Below are 22647 nucleotides of genomic sequence, written 5' to 3' on the forward strand. Positions count from 1 at the left end.
GGGAGAAGCAGGCTCCATGCAGGGAGCCAGATGCGGTACTTGATCCTAAGACCCTGGGATCACACCTTGAGCCAAAGGCAGATGCTCAAACACTGAGCCACCCAGGTGCCCCAGTAAAGGTGTTTTTTAAAAACAAATGTTCAGCACTCTTTTACAGCTAGATATAATTTTCATATCTTTAAAATCTCACCCCCACATCGGACCAAAGAACACAAGCATACAGCATAACAAGAAAAGTTAGCTTTTAAAAAAAAAAAATTTAAATGTCACATACTGAATATCTTAAAAAACCCAAAGTGCCACCTCCTTACTTATTTTCTAATTCAGCAGCTACAAAACAATGATCTTGATAAACAGGCTTTCACTGTCGTTTGTTTATTTCATCCCACCTGTACAAACACACATTCTGGCCTCATCTGCATTTATAATTGCAAACAGGAATATTTGGCACAATGCCTCTCACCCCTTATAGTCAAATGGCAATCATAAGAAAAAGGTAAATACAAAAAGCATAGTGTATAATGAGATTTTTAAAAATGTTACACGTGATAAACAGGATTTCTAAACAGAGTTTAAATTAACCCTCAGAAATTGGCAGTTCTTTATACAAATGTACTTCAGATTAAATTCTACAAGAAGTCCTAAAATCCTATCCAAATTATTTTGCTGAACTGGAATTGTTAAATTGGATATTGCTTAAAGTAGGTCACTGGCTCGGGCTTGAAAGTATTTGGTAATGCAGAGATCTACTTGCAACGTCATTTGTCATAATGAGATTTGACTTAGACAACGTAGAAGAAACCACACTAGTTGGGGTGTCAACTGTCAGTTTTATTCAGATAAATCTCATTTTAGATTTATCTCACTGCAGATTCTTGAACAGGGAAATAAGATGAAAGAAGTGTTTCTGAAAGAGTAAATCTGGTTGCAGTGTTTAGAAAGTGCCTATTTTGCTTCCTGCTCCTTTGTCCCTCACATCCACTCAGTCTCCAAAGACCATTAACCTTTCTTTTGGAACGTCTTTCAGGTTTATTCTCTACTTCTACTCTCACCACTACAATTCTGATTGGTATTGGGAGGCAGTAAAAGACAAGAAAACTAGGAAAAGCTGTCAAACTAGAAATCATTAGGATACCTAAGATGGAAATGAAGGGGACTTGGTGTCGAGCAGTGGTGTTCAAAGTGTGGTCCCGGACCAGCAGCATTGGCATTACCTGGGAACTAAATACAACTATACATTCTCAGGCTTTATCTAAATGGATCAAATCAGAAACTCTGCGGGCAGAACCAGCAACCTGCTTTAATGAGCTGTCCAGGTGATTCTGATGTAGGCTAAAGTTTGATTGTTAGTGGTATAGAAAGAGCAGAAGAGGAAGGAATGAGAGAATTTCTGAACCTGCTAAGAACTTCTATAGCAATGTCCCTCCAATCTCCAACCCAACCTACCCCCAAAAGAATTGTTCTCCAAACTGCTTGCTTGCTTGCTTGCTTTCTCTCTTTTTTTTTTAAAGATTTTATTTATTTATTCATGAGAGACACACAGAGAGAGGCAGAGACACAGGCAGAGGGAGAAGCAGGCTCCACGCAGAGCCCTACGCGGGACCCGATCCCGGGACTCCAGCCAGGATCATGCCCCAGCCCAAAGGCAGGTGCCAAACCACTGAGCCACCCAGGGATCCCTAAACTGCTCTTTCAAGTACTATTCATTTATGCTATCACAACCTTCTATACTGCTTACATTCAATCTCCCTTCTATCAGTCCTCATCTAATATATTAATCTGGTTGATTCCACAGTTGGGGCTCTAGGCAGTCAAGAAAAGAGGAAATGCACCACATATGGGAAATTATGATTAAAAAGGAGCCCTTGAAATTGGTGATGAAAAGATGAGGGGCGCTGGGATGGCTCAGACAGTTATGTGTCTGCCTTTGAGTCAGGTCACGATCCCGGGGTCCTGGGACCTGGGATCCTGGGACTGGGCAGTGGCAGGCTTCCTGCTCAGTGGGGACCCTGCTTCTCTCTCCTGCTGCCCCTCTCTCTCCCCCACCCCTGTTGAACACACACACACACACACACACGCCCCCCCCTTGCACTGTTTTTCTCTCTCAAATAAAATAACATCTTTAGAAAAAAAAGAGAAAAGATGAATTATTATTCAATAAATGGGTTTGGAGGAACTGGCTAGTTGTTGTGGGAATGGAGAATGGAAAGCCATATTCCTCACTTTGTACATCTTACTCCATGCACCAAAATAAAATTCCAGGTAAATCAAACACTTTAATTAAAACAAAGGAACATGAAAATAGTGGATTAAATCATCATAAAAATATTTTTATCATCTTCAATAAGTCTTCCTAAAAGCATGATAATTTCACCCAGAAGACTTAAAAGAAATTTCTAATAAATTATATTACATAAAAATCTGAAAACCTTTCTATGGCTAAAAAAAGATCATAAAATAAAAAGACATACTAATTAAACATTTGTAGTGCACAACAGGTAAAGAATTCTCTCACAGGGCAGCCCTGGTGGCTCAGCAGTTTAGCACCGCCTTCAGCCCAGGGTGTGATCCTGGAGGCCTGGGATGGAGTCCCACATCAGGCTCCCTGCATGGAGCCTGCTTCTCCCTCTGCCTGTGTCTGCCTCTCTCTGTGTCTCTCATGAATAAATAAATAAGATCTTTAAAAAAAATTCTCTCATATTCTTAAGGAAAAAAATGAACCCAGGGCACCTGGCTGGCTCAGGAAGTGGGATGTGCAACCTTGATCTTGGGGTCGGTCATGAGTTCAAGCCCCATGATGGGTATAAAGATTGCTTAAATTAGTAAAAATTAAAGAAAAAAAAGAACAAATCTAATTAGATAATTGCCCAAAGGAAAAAAATACACAATTCACAAAAGAAAAAACACAAAGGATGTAAAAAAAATAATACTTAAAAAAAAAGATTTTTTTTTTTTATTTAGCAAATTGGCAAAGATTAAGAAGACCAAGGCCAGGTGTGGGGACAGCAGTGCTGTCACATATTGCTGGGAGGATATAAACTGCCTTTCCACAGCATAAAATGACATCTACCAAAATTTAAAATACGCATTTCTTTCATACAGCAATTCCACTTCTAAGAATGAATTTTACCAAAAATACAAGTGTACAAATATATTTGTATACAGATGCTCATTGCTTCTTTTGGACTATTTGCAATCCCGACCTTAATCCTGAGCAACCTTAATGTCTTAAAGTCAACCGCTTTGGAGATTGGTAACAGAAATAACAAAATATGCTGCAGCCATTACCAAGAAGGAGGCAGTGTAACACAGAAGATGTTCACAACATCTTATTACATTAAAAAAAAGAGCCATCATAAAACATGTGTAGTTTAATCCCTTATTGGTAAATATATATAATTATAATAGGTAACATATACATAACAAAATTTATATATTTGGGGAGGTCAAAAGTTATACATGGGTATTTGACTGCATGGGGGACTGGTCCCCCGAACCTTGTGTTGTTCAAGGGCCAACTGTATACATATAACACATACATATTATATACTACATAAATTATATATATATGTGTATATATATACATACACACATTTATAATGTATAATGTATATAGTATAGTATATATATTATAAGCCAGTATGAAAGCATATGGAGAAAAGTCTGGCAAGACATACAACAAACCACAGGTACCTTGAGGAGTGAGATGGGGGAATTGTCCATTTTCTTCTTCATAAACTTCAAGTTCCCTTAAGGAACATGAATTGCTCTTATAATAAAAAGTAAATGTGATGTCATTCCTTTGTCCGAAAGTTCTAAAGCCTCCCGCCCACAGAGAATATAGTCCAGGCTCCTCAGTCAGATGTCAGGATGGCTATGTCACCCCTATGCATCACCAGCGTAAACTCCTCTACTGAATAGGGTAAGTTAGGCAGGGTGTCTGTTCTCCCTCCTTCACTGTATCCCTGTGGAAGTCCAGTGCCACTGTTGATAACCTTTACTGCCATTATCAAAGCTTTATTGTGATAGGCACACTGGAATGGCATTCTACTTTGTTCTTTTCAGAACAATGTTGACAGAGCTGCTCAAATAAATTAATAGATTCCTTCAATTGCTTTTGTAAGAAAATAAGTTCACATGCCAATGTATGGGCTGGCCAATACAATCCCACCACTGAAAACCAAAATGTAACATGTTTTTTGGCTAATAAATATTAAGAAAGAATGTTTGGTTTTCATAGCCGTTTGTTGGCATATGTTTCCCATCCTATGTAACACATGGATACGATATTTAAAATTGTTCTGGAGCAAAATATTGAAACGATTTCTTAGAAGACACAAGAGGTAGAGTCAGTTTGGGTTGGGGTGCAGTGCGGAGGGACCACCAAGTACTCAGACAACACCCTAATCCAGTCCCACTGTTCATCCTGCAAGCCCAACTTACTCTGTTGTTGAGGTACAGTGATGTCACACCACCTATATGCCAGCACAAGTTTGACTCAGAGTTCGTTAACAGAAACATCATGTCTTTGCAGGAAATCTGGAGGCTTCCCAAAAATGTAACACTGTGATTAACAGAACCTCTTCTCTGCTCATCTATAACAGCAAGGGTTTCTTAGACTTCACTGGGTAATATCAGCTTTATTCTAACTCACTACTTATGGCTGACAATTGTCCTTGCAGACCTCCTGAGAAATAATTAACCATTTCAGTAGTACCCTGTGTCTAAAGATCTGGAATCTGAAGTCTTATAAAATTTTGAGCCAGAATCGGGGGGCACTTAGTGGCTGACTACTTATTATGGATGCCAATGTGTTCAATACAACAGACAATACTTTTTAAAATCAATATGATAGTTGTATTTGTGTTTATAAGACAATCAGCTTGATAAAATACAAATATTTGGGTAAGGGATGAGAGGCGTGCAGAGGAGCTAGAGTACATGGAAGGCCTAGGCTAAAGTCACTAGGTCAGTGAGCTGATAAGGATATGGATAAACCACTATAACTGTCAATGACATTTCCCTTGAACATGAAGGTTATAGGTTATAATGCATACATAGGTACAGTGTTTGTTTTGATGTCTATCTCACCTACCAACTATGGGTAGAATGGGGGTACTTTACTCATATATGTATTCATAGTACTTGACACAGAGCAGGTACTCAGTAAATGTTTGCTAAATTAATGAAGCATATGCTTTAAGAAAATATACATTACACAATAAAGGGGCACATGGAAAAAGCTGGTAGTTGCCTACATTTCCTAATGCAATCCAGATTTGGTTGGGGTAAGCCTGTACTCAGATTTCCCAAACTTTCTTATGAATAGAGGTGGCCATGTGTCACAGCTCCGGTCAATGAAATATCTTTCACTAGATGAGGTACAGATTTTGTACTTCACCCTTCCCCCCGTCTTGTAGGGGCTGGGGGGTAGGCAAGCAGAGAAGTGCACTCACCACTATCAGAAGAGACACATCTAAGAATGGATAGAAGGAATCTGAGACATTAACATCACTGTGGAATGACTGCAACAGCCTTGGACTAATTACTTCTCAATTTTATACCATGTAAGAGAAAATAAATCTCTATTTGGTTAAAGCAACCAGGTTTTCCATTACATGTAGTCTAATTCATCCCTAATTGATAAAAGTAGCTATATATAGAAGGAAGAATTATGAGGCTATTGTAGTAATCCAAAGAACAACAATTTTATCCTAATAACTAAGTATAGTCTTCTTCTTCTTTGTGATAATTATAAATAATTCTACGGTGCATGATATCATTAAATGACAGCAATCTAGCTAGCAGCTCAACAGTGATTTGAGATTATCCAACCAAATCAAAATGTTTGGAAAGAGTGGTAATGCTTATACTGCACTGACACACATTGCAGTGTTGTCAGCACTAAGATCAACTAGAACAGATGAACTCCAAGATCACATGAAATTAACAATAATCTCCTCTCAACTACATGGAAGTGGCAATCATAACCCGAGTGGAAAAGGAAATTGAAAACATTTCAAAAAAAACACCTGCAGAAGAATGCTACTATTCTAGCCACATGTTAAGCCTCCTTTATCAGATACATTCTACACTCAACATCTGGCCTTTCCACAGCTAATGCCGACCAATTCAACATTAAAGAATACTTCTTGTTTAAATAACCACCACCGGGAAATTTTAATCCCTCTCAAGGGCAGTTCAGTTGTAGTTCATATTCATTTCGAAGAAATGAAAGTAAAATATGTTGTTCTGTCCTCTGTAATTCTTATAAATTAGTACTTAGATCTAGAAACTAGATCAATTTGTATTGGAAAAGGAAGGCATACGTTTTATGCAGCACTAGCTAATGGAAACTAATAAGCTTTCGTTTTTTTAAACAAGAGGTTCTTTAAAGTATCTTTATGAACTAAAAAAATGTTTCAATTAATGTTTTTATTGGTAATTCTAAATGTCTCATCATTGACCAAAGGGAGTCAATTTGTGTGTGTGTGCTCTTGTGTCCTTTTGATGTGACCCTTGTCATAGTCTTTGATGACTTCCTTGCTATACGGTATAACAGGAATCTCTACATTTATCTTGTACAATTCCTGCTGCAGGCCAGGAACAGGTATCCAAGGAATCCTGCTTCCTTTTAGTGAGAATTGGCATTTCAAAATCATAATTGAGGCATTAGGGTTACATACTACCTATTCGGTTGATCATTATTTCTAGGCCTTTTCAGTGCAATGTGTTAGGCAGTATTTTTAAAGATAAAATCTATCAAGAGTTCATACTAAAACTTCCAATTCAAAATGCAGTTAATCAAGAGAATGAGAAGACAAGCCACAGAATAAGAAAAAATATATATACAAATTATATATTTATATATAAATATAAAAAATTTATCTGATAAGACTATTATCCAAAATATATGAAAAACTGTTAAAACTCAACAATCAGAAAATGAACAACTCAGTTAAAAAAATGAACAAAAGGGGGCATCTGGGTGGATCAGTCTCGTCGAGCATCTGACTCTTAATTTCAGCTCAGGTCATGATCTCGGGGTCATGAGATCAAGCCCTGCATTGGACTCCTCAGGCATGGAGTCTGCTTGGGATTCCCTCTCCTTCTGCCTCTGCTCTCTCTCTCTCTTTCCAACAATAAATAAATTCTTTAAAAAGGGGGGGGGTACCTGGGTTCCTCAATTGGTTAGGCATCTGTCTTTGACTTGGGTCATGATTTCAGGGTCCTGGGATCAAGCCCTGTGTTGGGATCCCTACTCATTGAAGAGTCTGCTTCTCCCTCTCCCTCTGACCCTCCTCTTGCTCATGTTCTCATTCTCTCTCAAAAAAAAAAAAAAAAAAAAAAGAGAGAGAGAGAGAGAGAGAGCTGGATGAGACACCTCACCAAAGAAGACATACAGATGGCAAATAAGTATATGAAAAGATGCTTGACCTTGCATGTCATTAGGGAATCACAAATTAAACTATAAGGGACGCCTAGGTGGCTGAGTGGTTTAGCTCCTGCCTTCAGCCCAAGGTGTGATCCTGGAGTCTCAGGATTGAGTCCCACATCAGGCTCCCTGTGTGGAGCTTGCTTCTCCCTCTGCCTGTGTCTCTGCCTCTCTCTCTCTCTCTTTCTCTCTCTCTGTGTGTGTGTGTGTCTCTCATGAATAAATAGATAAAATCTTTTTTAAAAATTAAATATAAGATACCACTAGCCACCTATTAGAACAGCCAAAAACTGAAACACTGACAATACCAAATGCTGGAGAGGATGGCGGAACAACAGGAATACTCATTCATGGCTGAAAAGAATATAATATTGTATAGCCACCTAGGAAGATGGCTTATGATTTCTTACAAAACTAAACAGTCTTACAATCCAGCAATTACATTCCTTGATATTTACCCAAAGGAACTGTACATCCACACAAAAGCCTGTACACTGATACCTACAGCAGCTTTATTCATAACTGTTTATACTTGGAAGTAACCAAGACATCCCTCAGTAGGTAAATGGATAAATGAATTGTGCTATGGCCAGACACTGGAATATTATTCAGTGCAAAAAAGAAATAAGCTATCAAGCTATGAAAAGACATGAAAGAAACTTAAAACTATATTTCCAGGTAAAAAGGCTACATACTATATGATTCCAATTATATGACATCTGGAAAGGCAAAACTAGAAGGTAGTAAAAAGATTAGAGGTAATCAGGGGCTCTTGAAGAGGGAAGGATGAATAGGGGGAACACAGAGGATTTTTAGGACAATGAAACTATTCTCTATACTGTAATAGTGAGTATACATCATTACACATTTGTCAAAACATACAGATTGTACACCACCAAGAGTGAACCCTAATGTAAACCATGGACTTTGTATGATAATGAGATGTCATTGTAGTATCATCAGTTAGAGCAAATGATCCACTCTGGTGCAGGATGCTAACCACTAGGGCAGCTGGGGAGGGAAGGAGGTATGTAAGAACACTGTACTTTCTGCTTAATTTTACTGTGAACCTAAAAACTGTTCTAAAAAAATACTCTATTAAAAAAATCAAGTTAACAGCATTAACCTCTTTTATTTTACATCTGTAACTCCTTTCACCCATGTTGAGATTCTGGGTCTCAGAACGCCTGGGTGGCTCAGCTGTTGGGCGTCTGCCTTTGGCCCAGGGTGTGATCCCGGGTTCCCGGGACTGCGTCCCACATCAGGCTCCTTTGCATGGAGCCTACTCTCCTTCCTCTGCCTGTGTCTCTGCCTCTCCGTGTCTCTCATGAATAAATAAATAAAATCTTTATTTTTTTAAAAAGATTTTATTTATTTATTCATAGAGACACAGCTAGAGAGAGAGAGGCAGAGACACAGGCACAAATAATATATAGGTTTTGTGGTCATAATCGTTTTTTGAAATTCTTTTTTTTAAGTCCTTACAGTAGTTACCACTAAGGATATAAAACTCAAATGACTGAGTTTTAAATTTTAGGTTCTTTGCTTCTTATTATTTTCAATTTTTAAGGACTCCTTTTTTTTTTAAGTTAACTTTGCCTTATAATCATTTAAATCATTGCATCAAGTCAAATCTACAAATAAGCTATAGTCAAAGCAGTCTAGTTCCTAACTCTGTCTCCTCTACCCTATTTCCCTTCCTTCATCTCTCATAATCTCTTTTTAAGCTTTTATGATTTATTCTTCCATTAAAAAAAAAACATAGACTGCAAATATTGACATCAAAATGTGCTAGAAATCCTCGTAGAGTGAATGGAGGAATGGAGAAGGAAGACCACTGGTTTGTAGTTAGTAGACGCAGTGTCCAGTTACTGTCTTACTATTTATTAGTGGACCAAGGGGAATTATCTAATTTTTTAGAGCTTCACATCCTTTTCTATATTGTGAAGAAAGCAATAGATATCTACCTTATATAGTTGCTATATGAGGATCAGATAAGAAAATCTTTTAAAAGGAAAATTATATAGAGTACATTCTTGGAGTAATGGCTTCTGAAGATTAGCCAAAAATAATTGTTTATAATAAAAAATCTCTTTCCTCTTAGGTACCAAATAAGCAGGTATCATATATTCCTTTATTAAGAAAGAACCTTCAGGAAGTAGGGGGAGAGAAGCTGTAGTCAAAGTTCCCGGCAGGCTAAGCTTTCCCCAGGAGAAGGACCAAGGGGTCCTGGAAAGTGACATGTGGAAATCTGGTCCTTGGAGTCTGGGACACTAACAGTTAAGTGGTCGTACCTCTGAATCTCTAAGGGAGATTGTGGCCAATAGTGCCCTGCAGACGCAGCCCTGCCAGCATCTGTAGGCTTTCTCCTATCCCTCTGCCTTCTTCTGTCTCCAGTAAATCAGCTTTCCTCAGTTCCTCCAAGGCTTCAAGCTCTTTTCCTCCCTCAGCACCTTCACACACATTAGTAGTCCCTTTGCCAAAGGGTCTTGCTCCAAATGATCAAACGATCATCTGGTCAATTCCTACTTTTCCTTCCCATCTTTGCTTAAATGTTACTTTCTCAGAGAGGCCTTCCCTCACCTTCCAGACTAAGTCAAATACCCTGATCACTTACTCTTTCAGTACCCTGTATTTTTCCTAAAATGTATGTATCAGTGTTTGGCCTTACATATGCAGTAATGTAATTGTTTGATTGTCTTTTTCCCAGTAGAGTTCTGTGAAGATGAGCATATGTTTTGCTTATTTCTTTACTCCCAGTTCCTAGTGCCATATATAGTATAAAGCAAGTGCTCAAAAAATATTTGTTGAAGGGCAGCCCACGTGGCTCAGCAGTTTAGCACCGCCTTTGGCCCAGGGCATGATCCTGGAGACCTGGGATCAAGTCCACGTTGGGCTCCCTGCATGGAGCCTGCTTGTCTCTCTGTCTCTCTCTCTGTCTCTCATGAATAAATAAATAAAATCTTAAAAAAATATATTTGTTGGGCAGCCCCGGTGGTGCAGCAGTTTAACGCCACCTGCAGCCCGGGGTGTGATCCTGGAGACCCAGGATCGAGTCCCACATCGGGCTCCCTGCATGGAGCCTGCTTCTCCCTCTGCCTGTGTCTCTGCCTCTCTCTTCGCTTTCTATGAATAAATAAATAAATCTTTAAAATACATATATATATTTGTTGAGTGAATGAAAAGCATAATGCATCATATATAAAACTGTTGAACTATGGGCAGCCCAGGTGGCTCAGCGGTTTAGCACCACTTTCAGCTCAGGGCGTGATCCTAGAGACCCGGGATGGAGTCCCACGTTGGGCTCCCTGCATGGAGCCTGCTTCTCCCTCTGCCTGTGTCTCTGCCTCTCTCTCTCTCTCTCTGTCTCTCATGAATAAATAAATAAAATCTTAAAAAAAAAAAAAAACAACTGCTGAACTAGATCCTGAATACTGGAAAGAGGGAAGGATCAAGCTGTTAAACACTGGGGGGAAAAATCTACATTCCAGAGTCATATTATAATTATTCCATTATTCCATTCCCCTCTAACTTGATTTATACTTTAAATATACATTCAACTTGTATTATCTATTCCCCTCTATATGTAATAAAGTGAGTTTCAGTAATCAAAATATCCAGAAACCAGGCTTCCTTATGCCTGTCTCAAAAACTAAGATTTTTCACTTGTGATGCAGCATAAGCTGAGGGTATTATGACAAAGCAAAAATTTCCAAAATACAATACCACAGTCTCCTAAAAATGCTATGAAGAAGGCCCACAGAGAGGTGGAATCTAGAGATAAAAGAGACTTAAGAAATATAACAACCAAATGCTATAATAATAATCTTTAAACACTACCTGGTTTATGTAGCCATGAATAGGAAAAGCTTATTAGTAATTCTCTTCAGTGCACATAGTGAACAAAGTATGGCAGACAGAGGATACATAATTTAAAAGGGAAGTTAAAACTTCATTTATTTTTCTACTCAAGCCTTCACTTTCCAATTTTCTTATAAACAAATGAACAAAACCACTCTGTGGTTATTTTTATACATCAAGAAAAAGGATAAAATTTCTATCCATTAGAACACCTTTTCTAACTCTATAGATTTTGATAAGCAACTACTAAAAAGACTGCTGTACATGACCAAGCATCCTAAACTCCCATATAGCCTTTTCCACTGAAAGAAACCAGAGCTCCTTAAAGAAATGGCTGAATCAGGACTGGGACAGAAAATGTACATGATAAGTCTAGACATCCTGCCAAATCAAAAAGCAAGGAGAGTATAAAAAGTCTTCAGAGGTCAACTTGAAGAGGCTCCTCCTATTAGTCAAGAATAGGAGTACAATGTGAAGCATCAATTTAAAAAATCACTGCAATGGACTCACATCTATTAAGTACCTTAAAAACCCTTAAGTTTATAATGATATTTTTTTTTAAATATGACTGTTCTCCTTTGGACCATTAATGCTAGGAACCATGTTATTATGAAAACTGGTAAGTAAAGGGAAAGAATCAAGCATTTAACTTGCTTTTCCTGAATGAGGTCTACCTCAGATTAACCATAGAATTGATATGGGAAAGTTTCTCTAGCTAATTAATAGAGACAAATGACAAAATTAGAATACTACCATTTTATAACATAAATTAACATAGCTATGCATTGATCTTCAATACCCGTTAACATCACAGTAAGATGAGACAACTGCTATTACGTGCCTACTGATGGAAGTAAACACTTCCTATTAAGTATTCTTGCCAAATAAAAAGAACATGAACTAGATCAAGCCTCTAGATACAACTACCAGTTTACACAAAATACAAAATAGAAGAATACGTTAAACATACCACAGAGATGCAATTAGCAAAATCTAGAAGGTGAGAAACTGTAAGACAGATGGCCAAATTTATTTTTAAGATAACTCAAGAAGGAAAAAAAGAAAGGGGACCCTAGAGATAAAAGAGACTTGGGAGACATACTAACCAAATGGTAAACTGGTGCTTGTTTGAACCCTGATACAAACAAATCAACTTTATAAAATCAGGGGAAATCTGAATATTGATTTTTTTGGTGTATTAAGTTTTTAGATGTGGTAACTGTATTATATTTGTTTTTTAAAGAATCATTATCTTTTAGAGATACACACCAGAATATTTATGAAGTATGCGTGAAAGGCTGCAGTCATCTACAGGTCTCTCTAGGGCTGAAGGATCTCCTTTCACAGGGGCTCCCTCCTATGGTGAGTGTTAAGCTGGAGGTCTTCGCTCCTTTCCACACAAAACTTCCACAGCCTACTTCAATATCCTCACAGTCCAGCAGGCCACCTTCTCACAGAGTGAGTGGCCTAAGAGAGCAAGGCAGAAGCTACAACCTAGCACCAGAAATCAAGTGCCATCATTGCCTCAATATCCTACTGGTTACCCAGGTCAACCCTATTTATTCCACATGAGAGAGGACTGCACAAAGGCATGAACAGCTGGAGATGAGGATGATCAGGGCCATCTTGGAGACCGCCTACCACATCATGGCACTTAAGCTTCTGACCATGACTTTTAAAACCCTTTATCCTCTGGCTCCTAATGCACTTCAACCTCATTTCATTTTCTTCTTAATTGGTCTAATAAGCTCCACTTCACAGGCCTCCTTTCTGTTTTACAAAGGTGAGAGGTTCGTCTGTATTAACTGCTCCCTTGGCCTGGATTATTTCCTCCACTAACCATCTTACCATTCAGATCTAACCATAGTGTCACACCTCCTTAGAGAGCCCTGCCCTGCCCACCCCGTCAGAAGGAGCCGTCTATCCCTTTTCTATCCCAAAACCCAATTTTAATTCTGTGCACATCACTTACCACTATCTGATATTTTAGCACATCTGGCTCAGTGTTAAACTCTTCAGCACAATTAGTCATCACACTCAACATAACTTCAAAATCCAAATGGGTGACCTAGCCAAACTGCTGGCCTCTCTGTTCTGTACACTGCTCAGCTCCAAGGACACTTTCCTTCACTGTACCTCAGCCACACACTCCCACTGTCACACCAAACTCAATCCCTCTTGCATCTCCTCCATACTCAATCCACTGTTTGATCCTTCTAGGTCACTTATTCGAGTGACCTATGAAAAACAATTTTTCAATTGCCACAAGACCTTCAATCCCTTGACCCCATCCTCCATCTCCAGATTCCCCTTTTCTTTTTCTCTTAGATTTCATAAAGTTATAATTACTTCCTTGCTAGAACCCTCAACTTTCTTCCAAGGTGTCTTTCTCTGAAACTCCGTAATGCCAGAGCTCAAGAAACTATCCTCTACAAACCAAAAATACTGATGAAAAAGCATTCAAGTAGGCAGATTACTTTCACTATAAATTCGAAGTCACTAAACAGGCAGTTTTAACTCATAATCCACAAGATTTCACTGGTAAATGCTTCCTAATTCTTCCCCTCCCCAAGAAGGCTCTCTCTTACTCATTTTTCCCTTCTCTATGACTCTCATCTTTTTTAGCTAGTGTCCTTGATTCTTCATTGAGAACTACAAAATCTAAAATCAAGACTAGAGGGGCAGCCCGGGTGGCTCAGCGGTTTAGCTCCACCTTCAGCCCAGGGCCTGATCTTGCAGTCCTGGGTTTGAGTCCCGCATCAGGCTCCCTGCATGGAGCCTGCTTCTCCCTCTGCTTGTGTCTCTGCACCCCTCCCCTCTCACTGTGTGGCTCATGAATAGATAAATAAAATCTTTAAAAAAAAAAAAAAAAAGACTAGAAATCTGTCTTCTTGTGACCAGTTGTATAATCTACCTGAATCTGTATCCAATCTCACTTCTTTCCCTTATTTCAACAGAAGCCAACTGTCTCCTCTTGAGGAACAATCCCTCCACTTATGCGCCAATCCCATCCCTTCTTCCCTACTTATGAACTCCAATCTTGTAATTATCCTCTCTTTTTTCTCCATCAACCATTACACACTTTTTCCTGAATCATTCCCATCTGTGTATATTTAAGCTCTAGTGTGGCCTCTCTTAAGAAACAAAAATTCTTCTTTGACCCCTATAGCCCCCTTTGGACATTACTCCATTTCTTTTTTTTTTTTTTTTAATTTTTTATTTATTTATGATAGTCACACACACAGAGAGAGAGAGAGAGGCAAAGACACAGGCAGAGGGAGAAGCAGGCTCCATGCACCGGAAGCCCCACGTGGGACTCGATCCCGGGTCTCCAGGATCGCGCCCCGGGCCAAAGGCAGGCGCCAAACCGCTGCGCCACCCAGGGATCCCCTACTCCATTTCTCTATTCACTTCACAGCCAAATTTTGTTAAAGTGTTTAAAAAAAAAAAAATGCTATCTGCACTTTCTTACCTCCTATGCATGCTCTGTTCAATCCATTCTAACATGACTTCTGGAAGCCTCCATCACCAGCCACATGCATTCGTTCTGCCAACCCAATGACTAGTTTATGCTCTCATCCTACTGGGCTCCCAGCAGCTCTCAATTCTCTTCATCATTCCCTCCTTCTTTGGAATAATCTCTTGATTTCATTCAATCAGTGATTACTGAACTCTAGCCATGGCCAGATATGGCTCTAGGCACAGGCTGCAGATGCAGAGCTTCTGCGGTACCTCACTCTCTTGATTTCTTTTCTGTTTTTCACTCCTCTTACTTCTCATTTTCATCCTCCTCTGACCTAGTCTCTGAATGTTAACTTCAGAACATAATACCAATCCTCCTTTTCTTTACACTCTCCTTAAATAATATCAACCATTTCCATGGTTTTAATTATTATCCTGTGAAAACATCCAAAATTTTATCTGTAGCCTGGAACTGTCCTTGGAACTCTGGTTCTCTTTTGTTCAATGACTTAATTGACATTTCCACTTGGATGCCTCAAAGCGCCTCAAACTTAATGTAATCAAGTTTTAACTCTTGACTTTCCTTCCAACACATTTTTGCCTTAGTAAATCTCAGTAAATAACACAAGATACAGGTCTCAAGCCATTGATCTGGATTCCTCTCTCTCTCTCCTCACCTACGCCTAATCCACTAGCAAGTTCCCAAGCCTGTCTCCAAAACATATCTTAAATGTGTTCATTTTTCTTCACTTCTCTTGCTATTATCATCACTTGCTTAAACTACTGCTAACTGCTTCCCAACTGGTCTCTCTGCTCCCATCTTTGTCTCCCTCCAATCTTTCTGTTATACACCTTTAAAAAACAGAAAATGCATGTATAAACACACACATATGTGTGTATGTGTGTATATATATATACAATAGTCCTATCATGTTTCTGACAGATATAGAAACTCTCCCTCTGCTGGAAAATGAAGGAAGAAGAAAGCTTAGTATTTTCCAAGGCCATGAATGTGTGTACGTGTGTGTGGGGTGTACGCATGAGTGTGTGAACATGAGTACGTGCACATGAGTACACTAAATAAATGGACTATCTGAAGCTTAAAAAATAATAAAAAAATAAAAAACAGAAAATGAAATCAGCCTATTCCCTCCCTGGAAGTAGAGCACTACTTTAATAGCACTGCACTGTAACAGGAATACAATCTGGACACCTTCTCTTGGTCTTCAAAAGCATAAGTGATATGGTCTCCACTTATCTGCCCTCCAACGTCTCTCTCCAATTCTCTTGCTCAAATACAGCTGTACTAACCTTTCAGTGTCTTGACTATGCTAAGACTTGTTCTCCTATGGCATGCTACATGCTAGTCCCTCCCTTGGGAATACCCTCGTCCCTGGCTGGCTCCTTCTCTATCTCTAGTCTCAGCTGAAATGTAAACTTCCCAGACCATCTACAACTATCCTTCCCAAAATTCAGCCTTTATTCATTTTCTTTACAGTACATAACATTTTATAATTATTCATTTAATTATTCAAAAATGTATCTTGAAAATGTACAAACATAAACCAAAGTAGAGCAAACAGTGCTGAGCCCGCAGATTCTAGTATTTTTATTTTTTCACTACTTCCCTTACTATACTTTAAGTTCCAAAGGATAGGTGGTATCTTTTTCTCTTTTTCATCCAAAGCCTTGCATGGTGCCTAGCTCATGATGAACACCCAGCTCATTTTTTTGTTTTGAATGAGAAGGAAAGTTGAAGATGACACTGAAGACACGGATGGCACCACTGAGAAAAGCAAAACAAGGAGGGGAGAGTTTTGAGGACAGCTGGTAATTTATTCACCAGTCTATTCCCTGCCAGGCTCTAGGGTAGGTGTTGGGTTTCAGAGATAAATAAGAGAAAGTCTCATATAAAGTCTAGCAGAGACAGATATAATAACAAGTAGTATTTATTCAGGGCCACATATGACCTGGATATAAGGTGAAGCATTTCAGAGGTATTGTCCCATTTAGTCCTACAACAACCCCATGAGGAAGGGATTATTATTATTCCATCTTGCACAGAAGGAAACAGGTTTATAGAAGTTAAATAACTGGTAGCAGAATAGGACCTGGGCAAATGATAAAGTCAGGTTTAGAACTTAAGCCATTCAGTTGTAAAGTCAAGCCACTAAATAGCACTATGTTTCCAGATGTGCACTCCCCTCTATGGCATCCTGAGAAACGCTCCAAAAGAGGCATGCACAAAGCGCAATGGGAGGAAGAAGAGAACTCTGAGGAGGAGAAAGGGCCAGAAGGCTCCTCCAGAGATGACCTGAAACAGTCTGAAAATTGAAACAGGAAATTGCTAGGCAATCTTATCCAAGGAAGCAGTACGTGCAAAAAAAAAAAAAAAAGTATGCAGGCACTTGAAGGAGCATTGTGTACCTAGGATGCTTCCAAGGATTCCTTTGTTTTGTTTTTTACAGCTGAGCATAATGAGTATCATTGTGCTAAGGAGCTTTGGATACGAGACAAAAGATGATAATACTATGAGAAAGTTATGCATAAAGCACTATGAACACATAAAGGAAGGAGGTTTCTCGCAGCCTATGAGGGAATCTGGGAAGGCTTCACAGAAGAAGAACCTATACTGGATCTTGAGGACAAATTAATCACATTTGGAGAAAAGGGCAGGCAAAGAGAGGGACTTGCACAAGCCATGGCCACTTGATGAGGCAAGGAACACCTGAGGAACCATGAGAATTGGATATGGCCAGATTTGGAGGGAGTGGATTATGCATCAGTAGCAAGAGATGAGGCTGGTAGTTAGGCACAGGTGTGATCTTCAATGTCAATGCTGATTATTATAAGATTAGAAAACAAAAAATGCCTCAAAGCCACAGTTATTTAAACAGCATGGTCCTCATACAGGAAAATATAACCCAGAAACAGATCTATGCATATGAAAACTGGGATCTGGTAGAGAATAAAGGTGGCATTTCAGATAAGTAAAGAAAGGACATATGATTTAATAAATGTCACAGGGAAAACTGGCTATCCAGTTGGGAAAAAAAATCAAGTTGGACTCCCTATTTCATATCATGTAAGAGAATAAAATTCATGGAGATTGGAGATTAAATATAAATAATATAACCATAAAATTATTTTTATAACAAAATAGTATTTAATGAAATAGAATATAAATTCTATAGGAATTTTTCAGTTAGGGATGCCTGGGTGGCTCAGCGGTTGAGCATCTGCCTTCAGCACAGGTCGTGATCCCGGGGTCTGGGATCAAGTCCTGCATTGGGCTCCTTGTGAGGAGCCTGCTTCTCCCTCTGCCTGTGTCTCTGCCTCTCTCTGTGTGTCTCTCATGAATAAATAAATAAAATCTAAAAAAAAAAGAGAATGTTTTCAGTTAAAATAGGAGACTTTAAAGGAATTTTGTTCAAATGGCAGACTAATGTGACTGGCTTACCAACATGAAAGTTACCAAGTTCATTTTGTTGGAAAATATTTTTTTCCTTTTTTTAAAAAAATATTTATTTATTTATTTATTTATTTATTTATTTATTTATTTATTTATTTGAGAGAGAGAGAGACAGAGACCAAGCACAACCAGGAGGGGCAGGGTGTAGGGAGAGAATCCCAAGCAGACTCCAAGCCAAGCACTGAGCCTGATGTGGAGCTTGATCCTATGACCCCGAGACCATTGGAGCCGAAAACAAGACTGGGTACTTAACCAACTGTGCCACCCAGGTGCCTCCCCCATACCTTTCTGCTAGTCAGAACTACCTGAAGCATACCAGAGCTTCAAGGCTAAGGGAAAGGCTTAAAAGGGAGAATTTCTTTTAATAAAAGTTTTCACTAAAACAAAACAAATAAAACCCACTGATTTTCAATAGTAATTAATTGTTGGAAAGGACTTATTTCCTTGCTCTAACCTGATTGGGTCAGGCCAGGAATTAAAACTCTTTAATATTTCATTTAGCACTCAAAGACATGTATGTTGAGTACAATATCTGAGCAACTAACCACTAGGCAGACTGGGGAGAGCACTTAAATCGGAGGCAGAAGACAGGGGTTTGAGAAATTACCACTTGGTAGTTAGCTGTGTGGTGCTAAGCTACTCACTGAGCCACTTAACTTATCTGAAATGCAACCTCATCACCTGTAGACTGAAAATGGTGATAACCTAGACTCCTCTCCCACAGAGAGCCTGCAGTGGGAATTGAATGAGATCATCTTCCTCCATAAACCACTCAATAAATATTTGTGGGATGACTGAATGAATATACCATATACAGTAAGTGTTTCACACATCTATAAATATATATGAACACTACAAAAAAAACCCCACCGACTCTTAGTTATAATAACCACTGGAACTTCATGATACAGATTTCTACCTAGAAGCCCGTAGTCCACACCTCTAGGCTTCTAAAACACACATCAAGATGGAGAAAGTCCCAGGGAAAAGCTATCCTACTACTTTCACTTTCCTCCTCTCCTCCTTTCTACCCCTTTCCTCTCCTTGTCCTTGCCTTCAGGAATAAGTAGAAAGCAAAGAGCTGGTTTTCTCTGCATGACTCAAATCAATGAAAGAGTCTCCTCTTTACAAATATCTCAATTAAAGGCCACATTTTATTTTAAAGTTTATTTGTTTAAGTAATCTCTACACCCAACATGAGACTTGAACTCTCAGGCCCCAAGATTAAGAGTCGCACACTCCTCCAACTGAGCCAGCCAGGCTCCCTAAAGGCCACATTTTAAATATAAAGGTATTTACCTTTCTTCTTGAAACATGGTGGTCGACTTTTACTACCATAAATTCAAATTTTCACTTCTCTGAATAAGCATTCCTTTGATAAGCAACCTTTAATCTTCCAAGCGGATATGCTTGCTATAGAATCTCCACCTCCATATTTTATGGAACACTTACCACAGTCACCCTTTGTTATAAACGTCTGTATATGTCTTAACTCCGTATGGCCTTACAAGTGCCAGCAAACTGTCTTTCAGTGCTTGTGGGGCTGAGCACGACATGACACTCAAAAAATTCAGAGTAAATGGGGCACCTGGGCGGCTCAGTCAGTTAGGCATCTGACTCTTGGTTTCAGCTCAGGTCATAATCTCAGGGTTATGAGATTAAGTCCCACACGGGGCTCTGTGGTCAGTGGGAAGTCTGCTTCTCTCACTCTTTGTCAAATCAATAAATCTTTAAAAAAAATTCAGCATATGAACGGATGACTACACACTAGAAGTTCAGTATCACCTTAGGAGGTTGAAGCCTGAGTCAAAATAACTAAGATGGCCAAAACTGAGAAAATATACAATTCCATCTCAGCTCATGTATCTTTTATAAGCATCTACTATATGCCTGATACAGCCCAAGGTGTACCATGATGAATAAGACCCAGTCCCTATCCTTAAGGGGTTTAGAATTCTATTAACATTCAATTGTATTTTTTATTTTGATATAATCTCGGAATTACAGAAGAGTTGCAAAGATAGTGGAGAGAGTTCTCATATCACCTTCCTCCAGCATTCCCTAATACTAACACTTTATATAACCATAGTATAATCAGTGAAACTAGGAAATTAATATTGCTACATTAACTACAGGCTTTACTCTTTGTCACTTTTTACAAGTTTTGTCCTTTTTCTGTTCTCATTACACTTAGTTGTCACATCTCTGTCTCCTCTCAATTACATTTTAAATAACTACTTTTTCCCTGTTTATAGTAACTTGTTTTCTGCAAGTGAAAAAAAGTGGAAGGAAGAAAAAGAATAAATCTCTGATAATGCACTATGAAGAAATGAGCACTCCTACCATCTACAATCTACTGGTCTTTTTTTTCCATGTATACATGTATATACACATTTTACTTTTCTTAAAATAAAAAAAAATCTAGTCTTTTGTCTTTTTTCTCTTATTATTGTTTTTATTTTTTTTAATTTTTATTTATTTATGATAGAGAGAGAGAGAGAGAGGCAGAGACATAGGCAGAGGGAGAAGCAGGCTGCCTGCTTCTGTGTGTGTGTGTGTGTGTGTGTGTGTGTGTGTGTGATGAATCTTGAGAGAGAGAGGAAGAGAAAGAGAGAGAGAGAGGCACAGGCACAGGCATAAGCAGAGGGAGAAGCAGGCTCCATGCAGGGAGCCTGATGTAGGACTTGATCCCTACACTCTGGGATCAGCCCTGAGTCAAAGGCAAATGCTCGGGATCCCTGGGTGGCGCAGCGGTTTGGCACCTGCCTTTGGCCCAGGGCGCGATCCCGGAGACCCGGGATCGAATCCCACATCAGGCTCCCGGTGCATGGAGCCTGCTTCTCCCTCTGCCTGTGTCTCTGCCTCTCTCTCTCTGTGTGTGACTATCATAAATAAATAAAAAATTTAAAAAAAAAAAAGGCAAATGCTCAACCGCTGAGCCACAGAGGCATCCCAGGTGCTTCCCATTTTATACTGCTATTAATAACAATGCAGTGAATATCCTTGAATATGAAAACACTGTAACATATAATGTGATGGATAAACACAGAATATTAGTGATGCAGCCAGCAGAAACACCTAACCTAGCTTTGAGGAACAGAAAATCAGAAACACTTGTTGGAGGACACATACCTGAGATGGGCTCTGAAGAATAAATGTATTCCTTCATTTATTAGTATTCAACCAAACAACATTTATGGAGTGCCAGTTATACCCAATTACTATAGTGGTATCCAGAGATATAAAAGGGACTAAGGCTCTGCAAGGGAAGTTCACTGTCTAATCAGAGAGGCAGACACTTGAATAGAAAAAATACAACAAGATAAGTGCTATTATCACAGTGCTGTGTATGAATAAAGTGGTCTGGGAGCATAGAGAATATTTTTAAAAAATCAACATAAGAGTAGAGGAAGGAGTTATATCAAAGTTGATAAATAACACATATGAGAGAGGTTTTAGTGAAGTATGATTTTAATATATATCAACAATATGAAGGAGTTCCTTAAGACAGATAAATTATTAATAAGGATGCAAAGTATTCAGATGGAGAGAAGTAATTTTTTTATTATATTCTATACTGGTAAAACCAGGGCTAGAATAACATGTTCATTTCTGAAAACTCTTTTTAAGACTTTTAAGACAAAATTTGATGAATTTACACACCCATGTAACCACCACCACCATCAAGATACAGAATACTTCCATCATCCTCCATTTCTTTGTTCTTCATACCAGTCAATCCCCTTCACCCAACCTCCAGCCCCAAGCAACCACTGATTGGCCTTCTGTCATTATAGACTTGTCTCTTTTACAGTTTCATATAAATGGAAGCATATAGACTATACTTTCTTAGCTTCTGGCTTCTTCCAACCCAGGATGATTTTGAGAGTCAGCCATGTTGGTGTGTGTATAAGGAGTCTGTTCCTTTCTATTATCTGAGTGTTGTATTAATAAGACTGTGGATAAACTGTAATTAAAGAGAAAAGGGACTAGGTCATGAGATGAATAGAAGCTACGTTCGTTCTATGAGAAATCACTGAAAAAAATCTGGTTAACACTGAAAGGAGTACATTTGAAGACCTTTAATGTGGAGAACAGGCTTGACCAAAAGTAATGGCTGCCCACAGAGACAGCTGAGATATTTAAATGGAAGTAGCATGGCTGACAAAGATGTTGTTGAAGGGACTCCAACTTCAGCAAGAGTCTGGACTTGATATAGTTCGTTTCTCCCAACCCTGAAGAGCTATGATTCTGTAATTCTCATGAATGAGAACATCACGCCATTATTAACCACTAAAATCTTAGCATGAATTTTTTTTTTTAAACCAAATTAGCAGGACACCCGGGTGACTGAGCGGTTGAGCGCCAGCCTTTCACGCCCAGGGCATGATCCTGGAGTCCCAGGATGGAGTCCCAC

At 38.9% G+C, this 22647-nt stretch overlaps 1 protein-coding gene and 1 long non-coding RNA gene across 15 annotated transcripts in view; one reads left to right on the top strand and one right to left on the bottom strand.

Moving 5' to 3' along the window:
* TNRC6B (trinucleotide repeat containing adaptor 6B) overlaps positions 1–22647 on the bottom strand; it is a 243984-nt gene that overhangs the window by 192705 nt on the left and 28632 nt on the right. Inside the window, exon 1 of one of the 12 annotated variants that reach the window (XM_072843856.1) lies at positions 3694–3777. The exons of the other annotated variants lie outside the window; for them this stretch is intronic. The gene's annotated coding sequence lies outside the window, so the exon portion shown is untranslated. Of the gene's footprint in view, positions 1–3693; positions 3778–22647 lie in introns of those variants that run through there. 12 annotated transcript variants of the gene reach the window in all.
* Positions 3790–20657, top strand: LOC140642795 (uncharacterized). 3 transcript variants are annotated; one of them, XR_012039194.1, is made up of 5 exons: positions 3790–3922; positions 4535–4628; positions 12540–12658; positions 18955–19046; positions 20486–20657. It is a non-coding gene; the product is annotated as an uncharacterized lncRNA (long non-coding RNA). The 3 variants fall into 3 exon arrangements; XR_012039197.1 differs by having other exon boundaries at positions 12556–12658; XR_012039196.1 differs by lacking the exon at positions 18955–19046.

This window comes from Canis lupus, chromosome 11, assembly GCF_048164855.1.
Source record: "Canis lupus baileyi chromosome 11, mCanLup2.hap1, whole genome shotgun sequence".
Taxonomy (NCBI): Eukaryota; Metazoa; Chordata; class Mammalia; order Carnivora; family Canidae; genus Canis; species Canis lupus.